General features: G+C 35.4%; 1 long non-coding RNA gene across 2 annotated transcripts in view; it reads right to left on the reverse strand.

Moving 5' to 3' along the window:
- LOC137215879 (uncharacterized) overlaps nucleotides 1–26,014 on the reverse strand; it is a 159,316-nt gene that overhangs the window by 128,234 nt on the left and 5,068 nt on the right. For both annotated transcript variants that reach the window (XR_010939464.1, XR_010939465.1), the window contains exons 2-3: nucleotides 22,774–22,926; nucleotides 10,465–10,572 (exon numbers count right to left, since the gene is read on the reverse strand). This is a non-coding gene — a long non-coding RNA (uncharacterized lncRNA). The remainder of the gene's footprint in view (nucleotides 1–10,464; nucleotides 10,573–22,773; nucleotides 22,927–26,014) is intronic.

Here is a 26,014-nt window from a genome sequence, read left to right on the forward strand (position 1 = left end):
ACACATTAAATATTAGTATTTCTCACTCTAATACAAACACACACACCCATGTGTACCACATGTAAACCTGGACATGGGTATTTGCCACAAAGTGGCAGTTTAAAGAGAGGGGAAACAATACGCCGTTTTACTATTCTACTTGGTATCCTAGGGAGGAAAGTAGAGCGATAACATGCTATGCTCTGCACCTGGTAAAAGCATTCTGAAAGCTATAGTGGAGTTTTGGTTAAAGATATTCAGCAAATCTGTGGGTACATGCAAATTAGCGATCCTAATAATAAATGGTGAAATGTATACTTCCAAGTAGCTTAGATTCCAAAAGAAACAGTCATATGAGGAGTGTAGTATAGGATAGAAGCAAAAACCTCTGTTTTAAGAAGATCATGACGGGGGGCAGGGGGCTAAAGTCCTAGGACCAGAATGAACCATATTTTTAAAAATATTTCCTCTACATGAACTACGTAGAGGCATCTCTATAATTCTGATAAATATAAATAAGTGCTATATTTGTTAGAGTTTTAGTAGCAGCATATTCATGCATCACATGAATAAAGACCCTGAAATGCTTTATTTAATCAATAGGAAGAACCTGATAAAAGTCTACTAATTGCAGTATCTCCTCACACCGGTGGTAGAGCTCTGTTTTAACTGTAATTCACTGTCATAATAGAACCTTCATGAAAACCTAGCAACTTTTCAGGGAAGCAGTTTGAAAGACTAAAGATCTCCTAAAACTCATGCTTTCTTTTTCTTCTTATTATAAATTTATTTATTTATTTATTTTGGGCTGTGTTGGGTCTTCGTTGCTGCGCGCAGGCTTTCTCTAGTTGCAGCGAGCAGGGGCTGCTCTTTGTTGAGGTGCGCAGGCTTCTCACTACGGTGGCCTCTCTTGTTGCGGAGCACGGGCTCTAGGCGCGCGGGCTCAGTAGTTGTGGCTCGCGGGCTTAGTTGCTCCGAGGCATGTGGGATCTTCCCGGACCAGGGCTCGAACCCATGTCCCCTGCATTGGCAGGTGGATTCTTAACCACTGCGCCCCCAGGGAAGTCCCAACCCATGGTTTCTTAGGAGAAGAGAACATTACTCTAAGAAAACCATTTCCAAATTATTTGATATGCACCTGAAGTCTAGCAGCTGCCACCCAGCTCTCTGTGCCTGACAGCTTTTTGCAGTCAGCCTTGCATGCAGAAATAAATAGTAGCAAGATATATCTCCTTATAAAATTTGATAGTTTCTTTTCCATAATATTTACTTTTCAAGCCAATGTAACTGACTGAAAAATTTACTTGCAATTCAGTCACATATTTCTGAGGAATGGAAAATATACTGACTGGCATGACATGCAATAAATCACAAACTATAACAAAATAGATGAAACTAAACAAAATGCTGTGAAGATGAACTACAGATCTCCCTGAAATATATAATCACATTTGTCCACAAAGTTTTTTATTCTATCCATGAGCTGGGAAGATATATGTAAAAATAAAACCTAATGGTGACCTTTACATAAATAAAATGCATTCCTCTTTAATATTTCCTGTATTCAAAAGAACCTACAAATCATAAAAGACGCTTGGTAGTTTTTATTTATTCATTTTTTATGTATTTTGCAACACTGCAGTCCTTCTCACAGCTTAAAAATTCCTGTGTTTTATACCACTTATGTGCCTGGTCACTCAAATTGACAGACATATCCCGAAGCAGATTTTTTTCAGTGAGCGGAATAAGGATGGAAATAAAAATCTATCTACCAGAAGAATTGATTCCTAATGGAAAGAAAAAATCCTCTCTGTCCTTAGTGCTGTCCATTGACTGATAAATCATAGATCAAAATCCTACCTATAATATATTGAAGGAAAACCTCTTCAGACCCAGACTAGTGCTTTAATGACTTGTGCATGCTAAAGACAATTTGAATCGAAGATAAATTCAGAAAGATATCCCAGGATCCAATTTTCTCCAAGCCAAAGGCCATCTGCTCAGTAGGTCTATAATCCTGATTGAGTTGTGTGTGTATGTGTGTGTGTGTGTGTGCGTGCATGTGCATTCACGTGTAGAGGAAGAAAAAGAGAAAGAGACGTGCTCATGCCGTGTTGCATATCAATTTCTTTAGGAAAATAAGTATCGGTGTTATACGGAATACATTTGTGTATTTTTCAATAGATAAAACATTAAGGGAGTAAATTAATAGATTTCAGAATGTAAACCAAATATAAAAGTCATTAGTTTTTAACACGTCCTCTGTTTTATAATACTAAGCTAAATCAGCATACAAAAACTATTTTAACATAATGCCCATTAATCTATGAAGAGCTGAAAAATACTGGCAAGTGAGCTCTTCCATATGTATTAGGTTTCCAAAAGCCATTCTTCTGATTTGGGTATGTCTATTTTTTTTTTTCCCCATTCATTTTCCATTTTTTCTTCATTTATTCACTGACAAATTAGCCAAATGGATAAATAACACCTAATAGATAGCCTGGATAATTTGAAAATACAGATCAAACTCTACACATAATACACATCAAACTCAACTTGTTACAAATTGATTGCATTATCTATTCTCTGAACCACCTATGCATATAATAGCCTAATCCACGTTTAAACTTCCTCTTCTTTTTTCTAAAAGAAAAATCCACTATCCTTCTCAGATTTACTCTTACTTCCTCTAAGCTACTTGTTGAAATCAACAGATGTGCCTAGGGAAGAAATGGTCACAAATACCATGTCATACCTGTGAGTTAACCCCCTCTGGACCTTGATATCACAATTCTTCACTTCCTGGTTAGCTCTTGAGTCTCTTCAAAAAAAATGTTTTATAATATTTTTCAACTCTTCTAAATGACATCAGCAGAAAGATGGGACCAAATCGCCTCATCTGCCATTCTGGGAGGAATAGCCAAATCCGGCCCTGGTTCACATACCTGGTGGTACTTCAAGGCTCCAGGAGCCCTGCGGGGAGTTCACGTCCAGCTCCTACAGTTCCTGCTGTGTCTCCAGTCTTTTCTGGAGCCAGGGTGCATTCTTCCAGTTACCAGCCCCAAAGCACATACAAGCCCCATCACTAACTGATGTGGCATCAGTTCACACTTAATGGCTTTGATTTCTCTCTTTCTTTCTATTCCAGGAGAGAATTTCCCATTCCTTTTGAAGCCTGACCATGTACATGTGTCACTGTGTACTGAGAGGGGGACTGCACGTGTCAGCTCAGGCTGTCATCAAGACTGAGCTTTGAAATTTGATTTCCACAGTATAAAGTCTGCCTTTTACCACTTCTACTATAGAAATGTATTCTGACATTAGACTTAAATTCTTCTGAAGTCCTGCCATAGATCATTTATTTCTCTTAATTTAAAGAAATTACTTTTTCTTCATGTTCTGTTAAATTTTAATTGGATCCTGCTGAATTTTCAACTCCACTTGGTTTTCTCAGGAGGATCTTGGGGCTCTTACAGTAGAGGCCATGTCATCTAGCATAACATTAAAAATGACAAATACGTTGAAACTGTTTCCTGGACTCTGAGACAGATAATTTCTAGGAATAGATTTTGTTTCTGAGGAGTCATATAATACTTCTGTATCTGGTTCTGTCTTGTATTTACCAATAACACTATTATTTTATTTTTTCTTTAAATTTTTACCTTGACCAGCTAAGATTCCTCTCAAAGATTTATTATCTCATAGCCTTGTCTACACAGTACACTTGGGGGGTGGCCCAAATCCTTCCTCAGTTCGGTAAATTCTGAGTTGTATAAAGTACACAGCTTCTATCAAGGTCTCACCTACTTAGAGAACTATGTGTGCTACTGTTACTCCAACTTAAGAGATGTAGTCTTTCCTTCATGGCCTAGTTTTCACATATTTTAAATATATAAATAGTTAAATATTAATTCCTGTATGAACTGTAATTATGGTAGCCACCTCCACTGCAACCTTCCCTCTTTTACTTGGAATCAGTTCTGCACTTCCCAGAATGCTATTAAGTCCTCACAATCCTTGCCATTTCCTTCTCTACCTCCACATTCTCATTTCCCATCCACTAGATTTTTAATTTACGGGCTGTCCAATATCTGAGGGAATGCAGAAAAGTGGAGAGTTTGGGGCAGTGCTCTAGTTATAACAAAGACCAGGGCTTTGGTTTCTGACTGATACCAACCATGGGTCTCTAAACGGAGGACTGGAAACTACTAAAGTAGGAACAAAGAGCCTTTAACCTCTTTTCAGGAAGTGTCTTTTGTAAGAAATAAAGCCTACATGAGCCATTGACTAAACAGTGTGTGTGTACTGAAGGAGGGCAGAATTTGCCACCCCAAAATATACCTCCTTGGCATAAGGATTATTATAGGCTGATTACTTTTAAGAAGCAGCAGACCTAGGAAAAGCTCTGAAAACTGAGTAGAAGTTACCCTTTTGTAAGAGACATTTACAGGTATATGGGAAATCTCCATTCGAAAGGGTGTCTCCCTCTTTGTTACCACGAAGAGGATGACCGAATCTCCAGAAACTCTTATCAATGGAGAAGACAATGCCCTAAATCTGCGTCATAACCTTACTCTTATTCACTGTGCTCTTCCTGACCGCCGCCCACAGCTGGCTTCCCCATGTCCCAACACCTTCTTTGGTTGAAGTGGACACAGTATTTAAGGTGGTGGCTTGGGTCATTTTGGGGAGTTACTCACTTTCCTGGGTCTCTCCCATGAACACAGGAGGTATACATGTTATTAAACTTCTGTTTGTTTTTCTCCTGTTAATCTTTTATTACAATGGGGAGGGGTGGTGTCTCAGCCGAGCCCTAGAAGAGTAGAGGGAAAATTATTTTTCATAACGTGTAGTATAAATTAAGTTCATCTGTATTATAGTGTGCAGCACTCTCTAAAAAATCTGACATTATATAGGTTTCCAGTGAAACTTTTTAATAGTTCATGAGTTTTTATCTTTTTTGATCATCTTTCAAATTATCTAAATGACAATGCTGCAACAAGGACATCTGAACTTAATCCATTTTAAACCAGACCCTCCCAGTAAAAACACTAAGACTTGTGGAGTGCTCACTATTTGCTAATCACCAAAGTAAATGCTTTAGAAGCATTTTCTCATTACCTTTGCAAAAGAGTCTTTTTTGGGTAGGTGGTCTTCCTAACCTCTTTTTCCCTGTAGGTAAGCTGAGAAATAGAGGAGTTAGAAAATTAGTAGTAAGTTAGGAAAAAGGAGTGGTAAATTCAGCCTTTTGGCTTCAGAAACTAAACTCTTAACCATGGTGCTAAAGTCCTTCCAAGAGGGTAGTATGAAGTTCTATGAATTTCTAGTGAAAATAATTAACAAATGTAGCAGTTGAATTATAGAAGGTGTTCTTAGATGTCAAGACTATTACGAAATATTTGCTCAGCTGCAAATAACTGATATTTACTCACAAATACACATGGATGCTATATTTTAATAGTAAATATATATTTCTCCTTTCTGGTTAACATTTACTCTAACTGCTGTTTTGAAAATATTGTTTTTTCTAATGTTATCTTTTCAATAACAAAGGGTTAAAATGGCAAGTGATTTAAGCGTTTGTGGTTTGTGCCCATTGTGAAACATGTCTGGAAAATTCTTTGACGCTCCTCTCATTGAAAGGTGAGGTCTATGTCAGCCCGCCTTGGATATGGACCCTGACTGTTTGGCCAACAGAATACAGTGGAAATTACACTTTACGGTGTACAGGATCAACCCTTAATAAACTGGCAGATTCCAGTGAAGTCATTCGTGAGCCGTTCATTCTTGAATCCTCGGCACCATTCCTAAGGGCGCTCAAGTGGGTCGCGCAGATGCCTGTGTGGAGGGTGGAGGGACTCCAGGGACGCTGCCCCCCTGCCTCCCTTAGCTGCCACCTGTCAGTCATCATCACCCTATCCGTCATGTGAACCAGCTCTCTTAAGAGTGGAGTTTCCAGTTCAGAGTTGAGCCAACCTAGCCGGTGCCACTTGGGGAAGAGGTAGCTGTCCCCACCAAGCTCTGCCCAAATTGCAGATTTTGTACAGAATAAATGATGGTTGTAGGGGGAAGTAACAAATTTGGGGGCAATCTATAATAAGGCAATAGCTACCTGACCTGAAGGCTCTGAGACGCATTTATTTTCAATGTACTCACAAATAGACAATCTCTGCTCCCGAGATGTGGAACTTGCATTTAGATCTCTTCTTATCTGGAACAGTTTTAAGTTATGAGGAAATAATGATAACGTTTAAGTGGCACTATGGAATACTTTACTATGTACTTTCAGGTACCAGACGGAAGAGTAAAGGCTAAAGGGCACTCAGTTTTCGGATCATCCCTGCAAATCACTCACATCTCACGCTGGAACCCAGACTCTCAGGGTCAGCTTTCTGACGTCATAGGAGCTGAAGCTGGGTCCATCTCCAGAGCCGCATAAAACCAACGCAGATGTTTCCTCATCGGAGGCTCTTTTGTTGATGAGGCATTTTCTCACATATATTATCAGCATTTTCCTTTCTGGGGGGCTCTTCTCATTAGCATTTAAACATGACCCAGTCAATCACAGTCAACAGGAGCCTTCCATCAACTTTCTCTCCCATCGCCTCAAGCCTTATTTCTATCTCTGTCCCATAGCGCCTTCCCTTTTTGTCATAACAAACATCCTGTTCACTCCTCTTCCCCTTGTAATCTGACTTCCACTTCCAGCCCTGCAACTGCTTCGACCTAGGTTACAGAGTAAATAGAAATACTTCTTTCTGAAGCAACTGGACCTTTTGATTCTTAGTTTACATGAATTTTCTATGGTATGCAGTTCTTCTTCTCAAGATCCTCCCCACACGCTCCAGAACTGGTCACATCTGAATTAGTCTGCTTGGGCTATCATAGGAGAGCATCACGGGCTTGGTGGCGTAAACAACAGACATTTCTTTTCTCTCAGTTCTGGAAGGGAAGGTGGAGACTGAGGTGCCAGGAGCTCGGTTTTTCTCTGGCTCGCACATGGCTGCCTTCCCGCCCAGTCCTAGCATGGCCCTTCCCTGGGGCCGACACAGAGAGCGCTGGGTGCCTTGTCTCCTTGTAAGGACATCAGTCCCACTGGATTAGGGTTCCATCCTTAGGACTTCATTTAACCTTAATGACCTCCCCGAAGGCCCCGGCTCTCTTACTGCGGGTAAGGGCTTCAACACAGGAATTTGGTGAGAACACAATTTGGTCCATAACAAACTTCTCAGCTTACCTGAGGTCAAATTACTTAACCTCTTCTAACCATTCTGACCCTCCAGTATATTTATTGTTAGTGCACTCTCTCAATACCCTTTCCTTCTTATGACATAAATTACTACTTATATTTCACACAGCCTTGAGTCTCCAGCCCAGCTCTCTCCCCGGAGTGTCTGATTCACTCAGCTGTATATTAGACAATCTAACTCTATGCCCCACAAATATCTTACATCAAATAATCCGAAGTATTTCGCATCTCATACACATGAACCAAGTTATCAGCAAGTTATCCAAGCCAGGACTCTGGGTTTTGTCTTTTTATCCTCAACACACTCATACACTTCACAAAATTCAACAATTCCCTTTGTTTTACTTTCAGAGTCTGTTTCAAATGTCTCTGGATCATGAACTCTCTTGTCTCTGTGCTTTTTCCAATATACTTATTTCACCAAGAACATTCTGGCCACGTGACCTGGGTAATCCCACTCCATTCTTCGCGTCTCACCTACGGTGCAACCGTCTCTGGAAACAAGGCCCTGAATCTCTAGACTGAACCTAGTGATGGTAACTGGTTTCATCACTTATTCTTCCTAGTATAGTCTGTGGCAGCCACTCTTCAAAAAGAGGATGCACCCCTACCCAAACTTTGGTTTAGACAGTAAGACTGATAATCATACGTACATAAAAGACTGTGAATAATGCTATCATTTACATAACGAGACTTCCTGGAGAGTGCAGGGCAACCTCCCTAAAAAAGTCCTAAGATGGAAAAAGCAAGGAAAGGGGTTTAACTGTGGTTAGCAGGCCGGGCTGGGATGAAGGCTGTCGCACACAGAGTAAGGTCTGAGCGCTCTGAATCTCTCGCTGGAGTGAAGGAGTCACCGTCCGGGTTTCTCATCAGCTGGACAAGATGTGAGGCAGAGGATGGAGAGGAGTGATGCTGAAAAGCTGTCAGCGGTGAGACATCAAAAAAGAAAAACCTCAGGCTCCTTACTATGTGGTGTTAGGAGCTCAGCTGAGCAGGGAAAGCAGGAACCAGGCAGCCAGGCATCAGAGTTGCCCATTAGAGCAACAAGCCAACAATGAAGGAGTCAAGCCTTTAGTCACTGCAGCGGGAGGCAGGAGGCTAACACGGAACCCGGCCCCCTGTCCTATTTTCCTCATGGGAAGGCTTACTCTTGGAGGGTCAGGCAGGTGTGCACATGTCGGGGTCATCTCACTGCTGAGGGAGCCCTGACCCAGAGGCTCCGCAGTTGAACAAGCCTGGGGTGGAGGACAGCATCAGGGGGAAGGGCTAGCGGTGGAGAGGTGGAGGGTACAGGGTCAGAGTGGGGAAAAGTGTCTGTAAGGACTTCTCCTCCTTCCCACGAGGAGCTGTCAGCACGCCTAAAGAAGAAGACAGCTGCCCCAGGCCTCACACAAATGACCGGGAATGAAGGCATCAGGGCTAGGAATGTAGATACCTGAGGAGGGCCCGGGTCCTTGATGGCAACTCCCTTCAGAGACTGCATTGCAAAGACTGGGCCAGGCGTCTGGTGTGGGAGGAGCACCGTGACCCTGAGGCCTGTCAGATAAAGCCTCTGGCCAATGGTCAGCAGGAAAAATTACGTAAAGAGGTTGAGCCGGGAGCCAGCCTCCTAACATGGTCCTGAACATATGGAATTATGGTCACATGCAAGGCCAAGGGGGAGAAGACACACCTGATCAGATTATCCTTTCACTGAGCATATTTTAACGTGCATGAGTTATCTTATTTTTGAAATATTCTGGCATTATTCATTTTAGCTGAGTCTCTCTTCCTGATATTATAGATCAACATGCTACTTCCATTGCAAAATTTAACCACTTTTTAATAATCTATACTTATAAATATGTTTTGAAAGCAGATGGAAATTTTTTAACACACTGGCAAAAACCATATTTTTAGCACAACAATCATTAATGAGGAAGAGTCATCAAGAGCTGTCCTTTAAGAAAGCAGTTCAGAGGCATTTTTAGAACACAGGCTTTCAAATTGTACAGACTTGAGAAAATTCTACAAGCGTCAATTTTACCATCCATAAATACAGTTCCTAAAATTGTTATGAAGATGAAATAAGGCAAAACATACAAATAACATACTCTGGCATATATATGGCCCAATAAATGATTAACTGATGGGTCAGTTAGAATGTGTACCATCCATTCATGGCTCTTAAGTGATTTAACACTATGTGTACAGATACAGACTTGAGAAGATGAGCGACGGGTAAAAGGGGATGTGAGATCTCCTTGAGGTTCAGTTTTTCTGTTAAAAAAATGAAGACTTTCCTTTCTCTTGACTGATTTTTGGGCTTATTTTCATGCCTTCTAGTTGTCTAAAAAGCTCAAAATTATTACAAGAAGCCTGGTGAATTTTGGGGGTGTCTAAGAAGAAGTCTTTCTATGCATTGCTCTGTCAAGAAGGGGCTCAAATTTAGAATATATTGTATTTTTGGTAAAATATAGTTCTCCCAAATCATTCGTATTCTTGACATTATTTCTGCACCTATCGTCTAATCTGTCCTGCTCACATTGTTTCCCCATGAGATGTGGACATGAGTCTTGAAGACATATAAACAGGGTCCTAAATGCAATGTGGATTATCTTCTACAACTTTTACACTTATGCTAATATGGACTGATTAAAATGGTGAGCGTGGCATTTAAACTGAATTATATTTATGTCAGGTACTTTATCAATTCTTACTTGTTATCAGGAACTAATGATTTAAAAATTAATAAGATATATCCTCTGCCCTTGAAAAACTGATAATTAGCTTAGAGTATAGGTACATATTTAACCTACCATAATCAATGCAATAAGGACTAGAACAAATACAACAGTAGTATGTCTTGAAAACAAAGTAAAAGGGGTTATTAAAGTGCCTTCAAGTATTAGGGAACACTCTACTTATGAGGTCACAACTGACTTGTCTTGAAGAACAGATAAACATGTCCAGGAAGAGAAAATTAGAGAATGCCAGGTAGAGCAGAAGCAAGAGTATGAGAAAAGTCATGGAGTTCTCAAAACTGCAAAATGAAGCTGAAATTAGGCCAGCTATATGCATCCCTTCAATAAAAGGTCCTTCCAAGTTTCAAAAATATCTTCCAGGTTTGAAACTTCAAGAACACCCATTTGACAGAAGTATAGATAGGAATTATTATACATTGAATGAAAACTGGCTTTAATCATAAAGCCCACAGCACCTAATAAAGTAATAATTATGATGATGAGGTCACTTACCATGGGCTGAGATCATACAGTCTGTTAGTGGCATATCTGTCTGGGAACGAAAGTATCCCTTAATCTAAGAGCATGGTCTGTCAACTGCATGTTGGAGCTTCTTCTTAGCTGTTCACAAGAAAAAATAAAGAAAATAAAAATTATTTATTCATAAAAATCACACTGGTTTCTTTTCCATTTGAAAAAATATGGATAGGAAATTTTAATAAATTAAAAAAATTTTTTTTCTGATAACATATTTGTATCCAGCCAGGCATTGAGTATAAGTGTATTCCTTGAAAAACTCTCCTACAGTAAGGTTTACACATATTTTTGTGTTACATTAATATACATTCTGTTAGGAGAAACCATCCGTGAAATCACAAAGGATTGTATATTTTCTATATAAGTGTGCTGTATGGCTGTTCTCTGAAGCAATGAACTCTCACATGTCTAAAATATAGCATGTACCATGAGCGCTAAATCAGAAATTTCAGTGAAACGCTAAACTGTGTTTAAGTCTTCCTTTTTTCTTACACGTTTCATTCCAACTACTCCTGAATGTACTATTTCAACTTAAGTTGATTCTGTCACAAACAAACTCATATTGTTTACATTTTATGGCAGTTGGCATCTTGGTTCTCTTGGACTGAATAGTCAGAACTTTATAAATGTGCTGTGATTGTACCATGGGTTGGACCAGCCATGCTGGGCAGTGATGGGGCACCAGCTAGATGCTATGCCAACTTGAAGCCACGCTGAAGCTGACAACTGATTTAGCACAGTGAGCTGTTTCAACTGAGATCGACTGTTTGTGTTCTCTAACTTCAAGAGACAGTTATTTTGAAAGATGTATTTCTTTTGTTGGGCTAAAAAGAATACTTTGTCTTAATTATACTTGACATTTCAGAGCTCATACCAAGAGCTTTCTCTGGGGACAGAAACAAACCACTTGTCTCCTCTAGAATAGGAGAGTGAAATGAATAAACACAACCCTTGTTCTTCTATTCGAGAGTGCAATTTCTCTGGTATTTGTTTGTTTTTTGTTTCATTTATTTTTTTCTTTTGAAGAGCACTGGATGGGCTGTAGCTTAATATTCTCTAGGACAATCAAAGTATTGATGGGAGAAATATTTTGGAAAATTAAGAATAAAATTGCTAGTGTACAAAGCAATATACTGTGTGCCCTTGGTTGTTCTGTGTGTTCATTCAGAGCAGTTAATTTTCTCTGAAGGGGTAAAATAAAATGGGTACTAATATACCAAGAATCTGACATTTTTATGCTTGTATTTCTTGAAATCACTGCAAATTAACAGACTACAATTTTCTTCAATTTTAATTTAAGTTGTCATTTCCTTTGCAAGTATACAATTTTTGTGGTTTCTCTACATCTTGAAATGTTTCATGATCTATGTTTTATCTCTTATGATATGATCTATATAAATCTTTATTATATAAAATTATTCAAATCACTTTTTCCATGAAGGTGCATGGGAGATACTGTAGTCTAGCAAAACTGATGTAATTTAATTAAAATGCAAGTAATTTTATAAAATATATGATGCATTTTCTGAGAGAATAAAATTAATTTAGTCTTATTTGTACTTCTAGAAAGTAGGAAGTTGAAGTAATCAATGGCATTAAATAGCAAAAAATATGAATAATAGATATCTGCAATTTTTTTCCAAATTATATGGCATAAATGCAGTATCCATTAAACACAAGACTAAATTTTAGTATATAAGTGTGAAATTACGTAAAATTCTTTGAAATATATGGATAGAAGCAGATTTTTCCTTTAGATATAATTGTAAGATATCAGAAATATTCAAAGAATTGCTTTATTTTACCAATAAGAATACACAGATATCAACTACTTTTGTGTGAGTCAGTAGAATATATATGAGAAGTTTTAAGGAGGGAAGTTCAAGTAGGCACTTAGAACCAGAAAGAGGTGTCTAAGCATACTATTCACATGAATTGAAATATTTGCTTCAAATAACACTGAGAGAAACTGAAGAACATATTATGAGGTTGTTATTTTGTATATGTACTTTATTTTACAATGTATTTTATATGTCCTCTCTATAATCTCATACATCTCAAAATTTTCTCACCAGCATCACATATCCTTTCGTAGCAACTGTGCCTGTTTCTATTTTTTCTGGATTTAATTCACAGATTATGTTAGTATTATTAATATGTGATCCCAAAGGCAAGGACATTATTTCAAGGGGAAATTCAGAAACATGGTGAGATAACAAATCCTAACTGGTTAATCTAGTTATTTAATTACTAATATTAATTTAATCAATTGTGGCAAATTGCAATATCTTCGTACTTCAGATTTTGCTTGTGCTGGACAAGCAAAGAGACAACAGTCCTTGCCCTTGATGAATAATCACATATTTTATGATGAGATCTACATTTTAGATAAGAGACTTCTTAATAGTTTTATAATAAATGACAAATGTAATCTCCATTATATTGTTGTAAATATTTATATTTAAAATAAAATTATACATTTCTCTTTGAAATGAACCATTTCAATACCAAAGCAATTTGACAACTCACATTTATCTATGAAGAAAAAAATACATAAATAAACCCATCTTTAATAGTCAAATTGTTGACCATGTCACCTTTCCCTCTTAAGTCATATTTTCATTTCACATTTCTCATAGACTATTACCCTTATATATTATAAATTTTAAACTGGAAAGTCTTCTATTAATCATCATGTAATAATTTTTATCTATAAAATCACATATGTGTATTGAACTCTATGTTTAATTCTTTAGGCCATAAGCCTGTACGTTTTAAAAGATTTTTTCAGGATTGAGTTAAGACTTCAATTATTTTAGCACATACCTGGTCAAAACAATAAAAATGTATTGCAAATTTTAAAAAAAGGCATAAAATGAAAGTTATACTGAAAATGTCTCTTACTATACAAACAGCTCATGCAGCTCAAAAGCAAAAAAAAAAACACAATCAAAAAATGGGCAGAAGACCTAAATAGACATTTATCCAAAGAAGACATACAGATGGCCAACAAACACATGAAAAGATGCTCAACATCATTAATTATTAGAGAAATGCAAATCAAAACTACAATGAGGTATTACCTCACATCGGCTAGAATGGGCATCATCAGAAAATCTACAAACAACAAATGCTGGAGAGAGTGTGGAGAAAAGGGAACCCTCCTGCACTGTTGGTGGGAATGTAAATTGATACAGCCACTATGGAGAACATTATGGAGGTTCCTTAAAAAAACAAAAATAGAACTATCATATGACCCAGCAATCCCACTACTGGGCATATACCCAGAGAAAACCATAATTCAAAAAGACACATGCACCCCAATGTTCATTGCAGCGCTATATACAATAGCCAGGACATGGAAGCAACCTAAATGCCCATCGACAGATGAATGGATAAAGAAGATGTGATACATATATACAATGGAATATTACTCAGCTGTAAAAAGGAAAAAAATTGGGTCATTTGTAGAGACATGGATGGACCTAGAGACTGTCATACAGAGTAAAGTAAGTCAGAAAGAGAAAAACAAATATCGTATATTAACGCATATATGTGGAATCTAGAAAAATGGTATAGATGATCTTATTTGCAAAGCAGAAACAGACACACAGATGTAGAGAACAAACGTATGGACACCAAGCGAGGAAGGAGGGGGCGGAATGAACTGGGAGACTGGGATTGACATATATACACTATTGAATACTATGTATAAAATAGATAACTAATGAGAACCTACTGTATAGCTCAGGGAACTCTACTCAACACTCTGTGGTGACCTAAATGGGAAGGAAATCCAAAAAAGAGGGGATATATGTATACGTATAGCTGATTCATTTTGCTGTACAGTAGAAACTAACACAACATTGTAAAGCAACTATACTCCAATAAAAATAAATTTTAAAAAAGGTTCTTAATATTATATCTACTTACATTTAATGTTTTATTAAATAGTTCATATATTTATGAATGAGTATTACTTGGTGCAAGAATTAGAGTGAGTTCAGCATCAATTTTATTCTATAGTATATTTTTAGAAATGAAACCAATGAGAAAACAGTGTATCTGAAAGTAAGTCAATGGAAATGGAAGGTGTTTTGTACAGCAACGTTATCTGACTTTTAAAGTGTTTCTAAGTTATGAGATAAAATTCACAAGTGTTGTCTATCAAAAAGAATTATCTTGGCGATATATTATGTATCTATATGATCAAATCTTTCTACAAATTTGTTAAAAGCAATAAATTAGAATTCAAATAATTTGTAAAATCATTCACCTGTTAGTCATGTAATCATTCTCTTTCTAAACCAAATTTCTACTCAATTTGGGTATTGAAAAGCATATGCAAATTGGTTTTACCCAGACCTTCTCAATAACTTAATTTTATTTGCTATTCTTTTACTCAAAGATATTTAAAAATGGAGATTCAATCAGATGAGATGGGATAGAATATTTGCAAGTTATACATCTGACAAACAGATTGTATCCAGAATATTTAAAGAGCTCTCAGAATGAAACAGCAAGAAAACAACCAATCAAATGAGGAACTGTGCAAAAGACTTGAACAGACATCTGTGTCATCTATGAAGATGAAGAAGAACATGAATGAGATGCTCATTATCATTAGCCATTAGGGATATAAGACTTAGAGTCATGATGAGATTTTACACTCATCTTTCAGAACAGCTGTAATAACATCGACAATACTAAGTGTTAGTGAGGATAAGGGACAACTGAATCTTTCATACATTGTTGTTGGGAATGTAAATGGTACAGCAACTCTGCAAAATAGTTTGACAGTTTTGTAAAAACTGTATACTTCCAATACGAATCAACAATTAGACTTCTAAAGAAGTGAACACATGTGTTTACACAGAAAGCTATACACAAACGCTCATAGAAGTTTTAACTTTAGAAGCCAAAAAATGAAAACAACTTAGACGTCCTTCAATGAGTGAAAGGATAAATAATCTGTGGGTCATTTACACCACGAAGGATACACAACATTAAAAAGGAACACACTATTGATACGCTCAACTTATATGTATCTCAATAGCATTATATTGAGTGAAAAATGCTCATCTCAAAAGGTTACATATTTATGATTCCATTTATGTAACATTCTCAGAATGACAAAAATTACAGTGCTTAAGAACAGATCAGTGGGGGTCAGGGTTTAGAGTTGGGGGTGGGTGAGCCTGTAAAGGGGTATCATGAAGTTTCTTTGGGGAGAGAGAATAATACTGTATCCTGATTGCGATGGTGGTTACACATAACTATGCATGTGATAAAATTTTATAGAAGTAGACACCAAAAATGAGCAGTGCATGCAAAAATTGATAAATCTAAATAAGGTCTATAACTGAGTTAATAGTATTGTACCAATGTCAGTTTCCTCTTGTTTGGTAATGTACTATGGTTATTCAAAATGTTATCATTGGGTGAAAGTCATACGGGTAACCTCTTCATGATGTTTGCTGATTCCTATGAGTCTAAGCCTATTTCAAAATAAAAAGTTAAGAATATATTTAAAATATTAAGCATAACTCTTTCATATTCTATGAATAACTCTAGTATCTAAAGTCTTTGCTGATATGATTTTGCTGACAGTTGTTCTTGTTTTCTCTTGCTCATGGTTTAGTTGCCTTGTTGAGAATTCTGACTGCACGCATATCAAAATTCAAAGAATTTTTTGAGGCCTCTTTTGAAGAGGATTCTCTACCTTACCTGAAGTTTTTATAATACTTAGGTAGTGCTGTTTAGAATGAAAATCTTTGTTAGGGCAAGCTTATGATTGCAAATTTTTAGAGATGACTTTTTTTTCCCACCTTGCTCCAAAACTGGAGACAGTCTATTTTCCTTATTTTCACTTGGGTTTATTTCCACTTCATTCTCCCTGAAAATAATGCTATTTTAGTGCCAGATATCTGGCGAAGACATACTATTAAATTAGTGACCATGAATAATTTCTAGGTTTTATCTCCTCTCCTTTATGAGGCTGTGAATATTAAAGCTCCAATGTTCAGTCTTTGTTCTGAGGGTAGCATTGGTGTCAACGTTTTACTAAATCTCTGGAGTCATGCTTCTGCTAAATTGGCTATAGCTTTCTTGATACTTCAAATACAGTTTTAACAGATACTTATTTAACTATGTAAAATATTTTTAGCTCTGTCCTATATAGCATCTTTCAGGATACCTTATTTGCCATTTCACTAGATATGGAGTTTGCTACTAGATTTTTAAAATAGTTTCGAGTTATCAATTTTTTTTCACATTTTGTTTGTAAGAAAATGACATTGGCATGAAGCAACAGGAGTAATTTAACTCTGTAGGTAATAAAAGAAAAAGCAAAAAATAAAATGCAATTTTATTAACCTGAAAAATAAATCAGTTTATCCAATATAATTGGATGACAGATATTTAATGGTTGTATTTTCTTACCTTTCATATTCGGCAACTCAGATCTTTTCTATAGCATTCAACGAGTCACTCTTATGAACAAAGCCTAATAGATGTGGTTTTAAAAAATCTATAAATAAATATGTGGGGGGAAAAGCTGGGAAACACCTTTACTTTGCATGTATCTAATACAGGAAAATTTGGTTGAATTCAAATAATAGGTGTTGTATGTAAATATGTGTTGCAAGTCAGGAATGTACATTTGAATTCCACCCTCTTGGGAGTGTTCAAGTTCTCTTAACGTTAAGTAATAAGAGATATCAGATTCAGTTGGTGTGAAATGAATAAAATGTAAAGTGGCATCTCCGGCTTTGAAAAGTTCTTGCTTGAAGACAATCTGAAGGTATTTGTCAATATGATAGAGCCAAGCTATTATTTTATAAAAACAGAGGCCAATTTAAGATCCTCTTCTTCGGCAAACATCCTTAGCGCATTGAGTCATGAGAGCAAGTATTTCAGATTTTTATCTTTCTAAGATAATTTGCATCTCTCTGAATCTTAGTAGGCATTTAATTAACATTATTATTGCCTGTAAAAATCATACACACAATAAATTCCAATTCTCTTTACATGTACATGTACGTTCACACACTCATATGTTCTCAAATGGAAATTTTACAGTTCAGATACCATCAGTAGTCTCATGAATTAAAATGTAATTATTCTAAGCTTGATTTCTGGACTTCCATGTTATGTAACCAGAGCATAAATTGTCTCTGAGTGTAACATATAAGCCCACATTACACCTTCGAGGAAAAAACAGTTTCTCTTGAGAAACAAGTGATTCACAAAGGATCATTCATGAGGAATTTAAAAAATCATACAGTTTATCTCACACAGTTACAGGTTAGTATTTTATCCTTCAGTGCATATATGAAGTTCATCTAGATTAAAATATGAAGGAAGCAAACTTTGACTTCAATATCACCAGCCTGCTCACTGTAGGTCTTTTAGTTTACTTGTCATCTCACACTTTCTATTAACCTCAGATGTCCAGTGGGTTTATTTTCCCATTTTTTAAAACTTTCTACGTAATCATTAGTGAATGATGTATTTAAATATCACATTACCATTTTTCTTGGAACCAACAGTGATTTTTGAATATTAATCAGCCTTCAGCTAGTCACTCATATGTCTACATAGATATCAATATAAAATTAAGGGAAAAATGGAAGTCACTTTGGCCAGTTAGTCATGACTGATTTAGGTTTTAAGAGTCAGCCCAGAAGGAAATTCTAACGTAATCAGGGACATAATTAATACTAAAGAAATGAGAAAATAACTTGCATTTGCCAGTAGTGTAAACATTCTGATTTTAAGATACTATTTTTGTTTAAGTTTCAATGACAATCTTGAAGTTAGTTTTATAATTCATTGTCTTTAAAAATAGAGCACACAAATTTTTCTCAAGAATGAATGTTAAAAAAATTTGAATTGTCATTATTCACATTTGATCATATGTTCAGAAAACATACACATGTATGTGTATACATGTATGTGTATATACAGAGAGATATACATATATATACACCTGATATCATATATATGTGTGTGTATATATATATATATCAAATAAAAAGGAGAATAATGAATTTCCAGTGGTTATACACAATGTAGAAAAACACCATAACTGAAAGAAATCACAGAAGTACAAGAATTCTATTTTCATGATAGACATTGTTTTCCTTTAGTTTTCTGTTAGTATATTTCAAAGCTTATATAGTAAATATTGAAAATAGAATTATTTCTAATGCATAAATCAACTTATTTTTATAAAATAAAAGAATTACCAATGATAAAATTTGAAAAATTTAAGGATGTATGAATAAAGAACAACAATGCATGCCCATGCCATGTAGGTACAAGCAATTTATATTTTAAAACTTTGCATGCTAATCTTTATTCCATAAATTTACATATTTGAAATTATAATATATATGCAATAACTTATCATGTAATCATCTACTATGAGCATGTCCATAGATCATTAAGATGTTTCTTAGACACACAGAAGTGCATTAAATTCATTATTGGTCCTATATTTCCTCTATTCCACCATGTCATTTTTTGGTCCACACTCAAATTCTGCATTTAAATCTATCTCCACCAAGCTTTCTGTGTATTAACTGAATGTTTAATTTTATTGTTTAAATTTCCTTTAAAGCATTTATTAACATTAGTATCTATATTAAGTTTTCCATTTCTAGAAGAAAGAATGTGCTTAGGGTAGATTTTGTGGCAGTTGTATGCTTGGCAGGATGATCTCTGGGTAAATAGCAATTGCTGTTGAAAAACATCCTAAATAATTACTAGCAGAGTATGAAAAAAAATTTTGGTATGTTCTCTGGGATGTTTTGATATATATGTGAAAGTGCACTTTTAGTATAAAATCTGCACTCCTTATTATCTACCCATTTTCTTGAAATGTAACACAATTATTCTCAGAATCTTTAAAAGAGAATTCTTGAAATGATGACATGCAATTGTCTTTAATATAATCATTGAGGTCTTTGAAAGCCACAGTACCAAAGTGCTGGTATCATAGCAATTGCCACTGTCATTCAGTAAAGCATACTGTGTTTTTCCAGCAACATAGAAAGGAGAGGTGAGACTTTGTGTCTCTGTCTATTACAGTCATTGGTCTTTTTTCAGTCCTCAATAGTAGAAGCCTGCTATTCTTCAACATCTGAATATGAATAAATATCATTTGCTATTTTCTTGTTTTTTAGCTATGTTAAAACTCAACAAATATTACCACTGAAAATTATGTTAATCCATACATGTATTATGGAAGCCATAAACCCATTTCAATACAGTGAGATGGATGAATTCTATAACAATGAGAAAGCAGACACAGTACGGCAACAACTGAGAATATTAACATTTTTTGTCTGCCAGGTCCCACTGAGTTGACTTAGGTTGAAGTTGAAGCCAGAGTTATGCGAATGGCTGGATTGAAGTATTTTACTTTTCAAAGTAAATAGAGTTTTACAGTCTCTGCCTGTATTACAAATCTTAAGACTATAAGAAGATGTCTGCAAGAGCAATCTGGGAAGTCAGTTCCTTTAGATTAGAAGCAAATTGTATTGCTGAACTTGAGGAATTTTGTATTTTCACAAACCACAGATGGATAGGACATTCATAAACAGAAGATTTTGTGACCATACCGCTCCTTAATTCTTTCTTTCTCTAGTGTTATATTTGTAGTGTTATTTTATAGTTTTATAACTCAAAACTATTTCAAAGTCAATATGTGCATGTGTATGTGCTTGTGTGTGTTTATGTGTGTATCTCCCCCTACTTTATTTCCTACTAATATTTTGTGCTTCTTTAATGTCCTTACCCAGGTACCCAAATTTTAATGGTACAGTGGAAAGAGCTTGGACCATGGAGTTAAAGAATATAGGTCACTTATTTAAGCACTCTGAGCCTGAATACCTAGGAAAAATGGACTCAATAAGAGTATGAACTGGTTTGAAAGTGCCCAAAGCTAAGTGTTTAGAAGATAGAGAGGATTACATAAATATCAATTACTATATTTTATAATATAATTTTTATAATTTTGATGGAAAACCAAACAGTGTCTTCCTGTTAACTATTACCTAAGGTGGCAGCCCATGAAGAGTGTGTGTCATGTTGGCAAACTTTACAAATAATTTTTTTTGCTTTGTTTTCAAGAATTTTAGTACTTTAGACATATTTCCCAGTACCTTACATGAGATCAGAAACAATGCAGTAAATATTATCTTATTTCTCACAGTGTTTATTATGGAATAGTTAAGTTATTATTTAGTAACATGCATATACATTTTCCAGGTAACCTCAAAATAAGAAGTAAATATCAGTTCTATTAAATTACATAAGTATATATTTCATAATTTATTTCAATTGAAATCCTTAAATGTCTAATCTTCTTGAATGTAATGTATGTACAGAATATATATTATTAAATAAGAGTAATCAAACAAAAGTAATCTGTTTTCTGTTAAGATTTTAAAAAGTATTTTAGAAGATAAGGTTTGTATGGGATATATAATGTTTTTAAAGAAAAAACCAATTGAAATTATAAATTGAGGATTTTGAGTTTGCAAGATATAATGATGTATAATGCAGAAACATATGGTCTGAGAATAAACAATAATAAAAAACTTTAAAGATTATTATGTTTAATTTTCAACTCTGTTTTGGATTATATAGTTTCCTCTTATTTATGCCAATGTAATGCATGAGCTAACTGAATTTGACATCAAAATAAAAAGCTTCTGCAAAGCAAAAGAAACAACAAAATGAAAGGCAACCTATGGAATGGGAGAAAATATTTGCAAATCATACATCTGATAAGGGGTTAGTATACAAAATATATAAAGAACTCATACAACTCAATAGCAAAACAATTCAATTTAAAAATGGACAGAGGGGGTTTCCCTGGTGGTGCAGTGGTTGAGAGTCCGCCTGCCGATGCAGGGGACATGGGTTCGTGCCCCGGTCCGGGAAGATACCATATGCCGCGGCGCGGCTAGGCCCGTGAGCCACGGCCACTGAGCCTGCGCGTCCAGAGTCTGTGCTCCACAACAGGAGAGGCCACAACAGCGAGAGGCCCGCGTACAGCAAAAAAAAAAAAAAAAAAAAAAAATGGACAGAGGATCTGAATAGACATTTTTCCAAAGAAAACATACAAATGACCAAGAGGTACATGAAAAGATGCTCAACCTAACTAATCATCAGAGAAGTGCAAATCAATATCACAGTGAGATACCACCTCACGCCTCTTAGAATGGCTAACATCAAATATATGAGATAACAAGTGTTACTGAAGATGTAGAGGAAAAGGAATCCTTTGTGCGCTGTTAGTGGGAATGTCAATTGGTGCAACCACTATGGTAAACAGTATGAAGATTTCTCAAAAAATTAAAAACTAGAACTACCATGCGATCCAGCAATTCCACTTCTGTGTATATTACCAAAGGGAATGAAACTAGGATCTGCACCCCATGTTCACTGCAGCATTATTCACAATAGCCGAGTTACGGAAACAACCAGAGAGTCTGCTGACGGATGAACAGATAAAAAAGATGCAGCATGTATATGCAGTGGAATGAAATTCAGCCATGAGAAATCCTGCCATCTGCAGCAATATGGATGGAACTTGAGGGCATTATGCTAAGTGGAATAAGTTAGACAGAGGAAGACAAATAACATATAGTACACTTGTATTTAGAATATGAAAAAGCAGAACTCATAGAATCAGAGTAGAACAGGGGTTACCAGGGGCTGGGGAGGGGGCTGGGAGAGAATGGGGAGATGTTGGTCAAAGAGCACGAACTTCCAGTTATAAGATGAATAAGTTCTGAGGCTTTAATATACAGCATGGTGATTGTAGTTAATAGTAAGGTTTTCTCAGGTCTCTCCTGAGCATGTGTCTTGCCTGGGTCTGAGGGTGGCTTTTTTGATTCTCCCTTCCACATGCACTGCTTTTAAATGTCTTGATTTTCAAGAGTCTCACCCTAGCTTCCCCGGGCCTTTGATGGTCTACTGTTTGCCTCACCTGTACTCTCTCGCTCCAGGTGTCTGCCAGTGCAGTCTCCCTACAGCCTTCCCAAGAGGCGTCCACTGCTTTCCCTGCCTGAGATCTAAGTTAGGTGAAACAAACACTGGTCCTTCAGGCAGCCCCCACTCAGGTTAGAATGTTTCAAGCAAGTCTGCTCTGCTTCCTCCACTTCAAGCGCGAGAACTGGGGACCGGCTGCCACCTCCTACAGACAAATACCAGGTTGAGCTGGTGAGGGGATGAGGCGAGCACAAGTGAAAATGGCCCCAAATCTCATACCTTTATGATGTGGCTTTTTCTTGATGGGCTGTTCACTTGGTTGGTGTAAGCCTTCTCTCCAGAGTTCTTGTAAGGTTAATTTAGCCCCGTTTTTATTTGTTTGATGTCTCCCTGGGGGGAACAAGAGCTTGGAGCTTCCTATTCTGTCATTTTCTGGAACAAAAGTAAACCTATTTTAAATTATTTATTTAGATGATTTATCCTAACCTGTTATAAAGCAACAATCCCTCAGATTGAGATAAAATTAACTATGTAATGATTATAAAATACATAATTAAATAAGAAATCATGCTAATTTTTATTTTTGTTAAACTAAGGAAACCTAAGGAAACATTTAATTCTCTATGTCTCACTTTTGTTATCTGTATAATGAGGCTAATGCCCCCTCACAGGGTGGCCTGAGTATTAAATTATTTCACACATGGACAGTGTATGGAAGAATGTCTAGCACATAATTAGTTCTCAGGTAAAATTTAACTAGTTTTATTTTTATTATAATTTTTTTCATAATTAGCATCATAATACATAAAGCAAATCTTAAACATAACAGAATAGATCAATAGAAATAATTTTGTTAGAATGAACACATAATTTGTAATACAAATTGATATTCTGAGGATGAAAGTATCATTATTTATAATTATACTGGAGAAAACAGCAATAAATCAGGACTCTTCTGGGTAGACCTGTACATAATTATGGTGAATAATTTAACATTTCTCTGACAGAAAAAATTACTATAACAAAAACGCCATTCATGCAATTAATAAACATGGAATAATATGTGTTTGAACTTTTTAATCTTATAAATATATGTAATAAATGATGGTCTTTAATGTAAAATAATGGTCTTTAACGCAAAATTATGAAAATAAATGAGCTAAACTATGTCTCAAGTTGTTAATCAAACATATTAAACAAGACATGAAGGCAAAAGAAAGTTATCAAAATGAAAACAGAAATAAAACAAATAAATAAAATAGCACTGGAAATAAATAAAAAAGAAAATAATTCTTAAATACAAAGACATTGGAAATTTTTAATTAATTAAAACGCATAAAAATGAATAAAATTAATCTCTAAGAGGCTAAAGATTTTGTAAAAATAGTTCATTGCATTCTTACATTTAGAGCAGATGATTTTACCTGAGGTTTCTTTTATGTTATATTAACTAATCCAGAACATGATAAAGGATAAAATTTCATCAGAAACTAATGCTGAAATTCACAAAGATTGCACACTTATACACATATTTTTACTTCTACCCAGATATATATACACTAGAGAAATCTTACAAATATAAATGCATTTGGCATCACTTAATCCAACACACACACATATATACACATACACACACACACACACACACACACACACACACGTACATCTTTCAATCCAGTGATTCTGTTCCTGGGTTTATATTTCACAGAAATTCTTGCACAGACATAGAAGGACATATTGTAGATGTGAGCTGTTTGTCAATTCAAACTCATGACCACTGGTGCTGGTGCAAAATAGACTCCATACCAGTCAATAAATATTCCATTAAATGCTCTAATCAATCAAATGACAAAGCCATGGCCAAAAAATTCACAAAGGGACAAAGAAAAAATTACTAATGACCAAATAAACTATTGGAAATGCACAAGTAGAATTTTAAAAAGGAAATCAAAGTATCATAAGAATAATATATAATTTTGTTTGTTAAGTTGTAACAAGTTTGTCATGTTATGTTGCGGACATGTCAAAACATTCAAGTTATATCTACAATTCTCTCTTTATATGCATATGTATACCTATGTGCATATATGTGTAGTTATATATTGATAGAGCAGGTAAACAGAGATATATAGATAAATATGAATGAAATGTAATAAAATTTCAACAGTAGTAATGCCCATAAAACATATGGTTGGGTCTTACTATTTATTCTTAAATTTAAATGGTTCACTATAATTTTAAAATTATGCAATTAAAATATATGGTTCTTATAAGAAAATGACAATATTCTAAATTGTTTATATAAGAATTTATTCTGGCCCTTATAGCAACATTGGTCTGTTAATTGGTCTGTGAAAGTATATTAATAACATATTTCTGAAAGAAATCAGTGGATAAAACTACCACTATTATGAATTAATGTTAAAAGATTTTGTTTTAAAACAATAAAAAGGACTGCTGCACTTGACAAAGAAGAAAAGGTAACAGTTAAAGACATTTCTAAGTTCAATTTCTAAAATTCTCCATATACTTTTTTATATAATTTCTAAACACACCTCCTAATATCATATTTGCATACCTTTGAGATTTCATCTATACTAATACCAATTTGCACTTTATATCCTAATAATAATTTTATTCAAGATACTTTGCCATTTCCATTTTAAGGACAATAAAGATTTTTTTCCTGCCAGTGAGTATGAGTGTCTAACAGTATCATTTAACTCATTGTATGACAGTCTTTTTTTTTTTCCTAAATTTTCAGATACAAAAGCAATTGATAAGCCAACAGTTCTTCAGTGAGCATCAAGTAAGTACTGAAAAGATGCATGATACTCTGGGGAATATAATCAACTATAATACACATCTGCTGCCTTAAATTCCTTTAAATGTATTTGGGAAGAGCAGAGAAATAGAGATAACTGAAGATCTCACAATGACTTATAAAGAAGGGGCAAAGCTTTGTGTTCTAGAAATCTCAGAGAATTCTTCATGGTGGGGGGCCTGAACTTGACCTAAAACACTGAGAAAATATTTGGAAAGATGAGGCTCTAGGCAATCTAGAGAATGTATGGGAAAAAATCCCAAATCTGGGTTATCTAGTATGGGAGTTGAATGAAAGACAATCAAGGACTTACATGTTATTTTTCATTTAATTATAAGCTTCTAAAACAGGGCATTGGTCACTTTCTTTTAAATATCCAGGGATAAATATGTGTGTGGTACTCAGTTTGATTTGTATGAAAAAAAAAGAGAAAGAAAAGAAACAGAGAAATGGTTGGAAGGTCAAAGGGCAGGGAAAGAAAGGAAGGACAAAAGGGAGAAGAAATAGAGACATAAGGAAAAAGTATCTAGTGTCACATGCAGAATATGAGAAAGATCAGACTGGAGATGCTTTTCTAGTGACCTTTTTGTTATTACAATAATAAATTTGATTTTTTTCTGATTATGCGTACATGATTAAGATGTAAAATTATTCTTAAAATTTAAAATATGGGTAAAAAATTAAATTCATACTAAT

This window comes from Pseudorca crassidens, chromosome 21, assembly GCF_039906515.1.
Source record: "Pseudorca crassidens isolate mPseCra1 chromosome 21, mPseCra1.hap1, whole genome shotgun sequence".
In the NCBI taxonomy this organism is placed as follows: domain Eukaryota; kingdom Metazoa; phylum Chordata; class Mammalia; order Artiodactyla; family Delphinidae; genus Pseudorca; species Pseudorca crassidens.